Source organism: Mauremys reevesii, linkage group 23, assembly GCF_016161935.1.
Source record: "Mauremys reevesii isolate NIE-2019 linkage group 23, ASM1616193v1, whole genome shotgun sequence".
In the NCBI taxonomy this organism is placed as follows: domain Eukaryota; kingdom Metazoa; phylum Chordata; order Testudines; family Geoemydidae; genus Mauremys; species Mauremys reevesii.
In genome coordinates, this window is record NC_052645.1 from 3,717,369 (window position 1) to 3,720,768 (window position 3,400).

General features: G+C 48.7%; 1 non-coding gene across 1 annotated transcript; it reads right to left on the reverse strand.

Moving 5' to 3' along the window:
* Positions 1–1,077: 1,077 nt before the first annotated feature.
* Positions 1,078–1,150, reverse strand: TRNAK-CUU. The gene has a single exon. It is a non-coding gene; the product is annotated as a tRNA-Lys (tRNA).
* Between the last annotated feature and the right edge of the window lie 2,250 nt (positions 1,151–3,400).

Below are 3,400 nucleotides of genomic sequence, written 5' to 3' on the forward strand. Positions count from 1 at the left end.
AGGGAAACCTCAGAGACCCTGTGGCTTTGCTTCAGCAAGTCTCCTTCTCCAGGTTTCTCTTTGAGGACTGAGGGAGTATTCGGGTTTTGTAAACAGGAGATGCTGGGTTCAACTCCCAGTGGTGCCTTGTTGAGATGCTTTTAGAGCACCTGGTATTGGCTACTGTCAGAAGATAAAATACAGAGCTAGATGGACCTTTGGTCTAGCCCAGTGTGGTTTTTCTTATGGTTTAAATTACACTCACAGGTACTGATAATAGAGTTACTAATTGTTTGGGAGTTAAGAGCTGATAGGTCAGTGGTCCAAGCCCCTTGCAGGTGACCCCCTCCCTCTGGGACAGGGGCAGGTCTGAGCTCGCACCAAATGCTCATTGTGGCTGCCAGAATCTGTGGGCAGCTCATTTAGTTTACACCCAGGGTTGAGTCCTTGATTCACACATCAAGGATAACAACCCTTTATTTCTCCTGCCCCTATAACAAGGAGACTGGGAATCCAACACCAGCCACCAGTGATCATTTCAGCAAGCAACCCAACCTATTTCCAACATACTGTAAAATCCACATGCAGACTCATACATGAAACCTTGCAAGAAAATCTTCCTGAGGGGGTCTGAAGCACCTGCTGCTGTGGGTTGGGATTGAGGGGCACTGGGAATACGAGGGGGCTGTGGATTGGGACAGAGGAGAAGGGTGAAGAGGAGCAGGCTCTGGTTGGGAGTGAGAAGTGGTGAGCATAGGAGGGACTGAGTGTTGGGTCTGAGGGGCACTGGGAGTAGAGGGGTCATGGGTTTGGGCTGAAGAGCATCTTCATTTGGGGATCCAGCAGGACAGGGGAAGGCAGCAGGTGATTCTAATTCCTTAGGGGTGTTTGTGTGTGTGTGCAGGGGAGGAACATGCTCTATGCCCAGAGGCCTTTATTCCTCCAGCCTGCAAGGACAGAGGGGCTGTCAAGGAGTTGTTCCTTCAATCCCCCCCTCCACAAGGCCCTTCTTAGGAAAGGCAAAATCCTGAAGAGAAAGAGTAACACCAAAGAAGGTGCCTGAAAGACAGATTTTTACAACCACAGTGAGAAGTTTATCACCTGACCAGGGACTTGAACCCTGGACCCTCAGATTAAGAGTCTGATGCTCTGCCAACTGAGCTAGCCAGGCTCACACAGGAAAAGTGCCAATTGGTGCAGAGGTGAAGCTAGTCAAGAAAAATCCAGCAGGAAACAATAGGGGAAACCTGCTGCTCTCTCTCTCTTCGCAGCCCTGGCCTGGCCTGGTATTAGTGCTGGTTAAAAAGAGGGGAAAATATCGGCATCTACCAGCCTTTCATAGCTGTACAAGACTCAGGCACAGAGGTGCCCATCTGCAAGTGCCGAATGGTTGGATTGGCTAATGCAGCCTGTAGACGTCCAGGGCACACTGGGATATAGAGCCAAGTGTCCATCACCATCATCCTTTCAAAGGGATAATGATAATGATGGGAAGGTTCACAACTGACTCAGCAGTTGCATACAAAGGTGCACGTTTGGCAGTTACATTGGGAAATTCTGGCTCCTTCTCAGGCTCAGGTTGGCCACCCCGGTCTAGATGTAGAAGTTACAACATTTAAACTTGAAAGAGGGGCCAATTTCCCCATCATTTCATACCTTTACATCCAAACACGATGACTTTCTGAATGAACCCTCCTCATTCAGCCAGAAGATCTTGGGGTGGATGTAGGAGTCACTGGATAAAATTATCTGGACGCTGTTCTGAATCAGGTCAGAGCAGAGGTATCCAATGATCTAATCTGGCTGTAAAATCTATATATCAACACCAAATATGGTGTGAAATTAATCCTCAGAAATGGCTGTTCCCCACCCGGACCCCAGCAAAGGGCTCCCTAGGGAAGGAGGCTGTTGAGGAAGGAAAGAAGAAAGACGTCCTTCTCTCCCTGGAGGAACTGGGCTCTGCGCTTTGGACAGAAAGGAGGGGAAGGAAATGGTCACACGATGGCAGCAGAACCTAAGAAATGAAACACAACAGGCTTCTGAGCACGTTGCTTCTGAACAGTGAACGAACCTGACTCCCGTATCATGAAAAGCCAAAAAGCCGTTTCTTTCCATGAACGGGAGAAAAGAGTTCCAATCATTCCTGCCCATTTACTTTTGAATTATTTTCCATTATAAAGAAAATTGTAACAAAATTAGTCTGAACTTGAGTTGCCTGTTATTAAAAGCTGGTTCCCCAATTCAGTTCCAACTGCCCTGCTAGAAACACCCCCAGGTCCCTGCTCACCCCAGGAAGAGGAAAAAGAGAAACCCCCACTGGGCACTGCCCTTGGCGCCAGGCTGCTGTCCCGGGGTGCAGGTGGGGACTGATTGTTTGCTGCTGAGGAGGGAACCAGTAGAGGCCTCTGGTGCTCTGCTCCTAGCATCTGCCCGGCCCAGGCTGTCCTCTGCCTCAGCTGCTGCTCCCGGCCTGCTCTAGAGTCAAACATGCAGGGCCCCCAGGGGAACAGAGGCTGGGACAGGGCAGCAGCCTGGGCTGGGCTGGGAAGATGCTGGGACTTCTCATTCCCTGAGAACTGGCCCGGCTCCCTTCTCAACAGCGAACAAATCAATTCCACGTCCCCTCCCCAGAAAAACCAGCCTGGAGCCAAGGGCAGCAGGGGACGATTCCCTGCAGTTCCCACCGAGGCAGGAGAGAACCCAGGGTGTTTCTAGCAGAGCTTATGGAACTGAGGTGGGGAAACCAGCCTTTAACAACAGGCAGTTCCTGTTGAAGCTAAGTGTTTTAAACAATTTTTACAACATTAAATAACCCTTCAATCGTAGTGTCACCATCCATAAAATTGCTTCAGCCTTATAGGTTCCCAAGTACAAAACTAAACATCTCTTCAAACACAAGGGAGTGGAGATCAGTCTGTTCAGAGCCATCCCACATAAAAGAACCATGTTGTGGTACATACTGGCCCCATCATGTGGCCATGGCCTTTCCCTCCTCTCTGTTAAAAGTTTTAGTATTTTGCACAGAAACTTTCTTCCCTCAGGAGAGACTTGGGAACCAGGGCTGCCAGCCAGACAAACACCTTTAAGAGGAGGCGTAACCTGTCAAAAAGTGATCTCCCCTCTTCAGTTCAGTGACACCTTGAAATGTTACTTGTCCCGGCAGAGCTGGAGGATTGAAAGCAGCTACATCAAACCCCTGTGTAGCTCGCAGGAATGAACACAAACACTCCCTGGTATCTGAAGAGATATTTAGTTTTACCCTTGGTAAACTATAAGACTAAAGGGAAAGGCAGTGGTGCCAAATATATAGAGTGAAACACGAAACAATCATCATAGTTATGCCCATAGTGACTGCAAAATCTTTCTATATACTTCTTATTATTTTCTCTGGTGTCTAGACATTGACTAGACCTTGACCAAG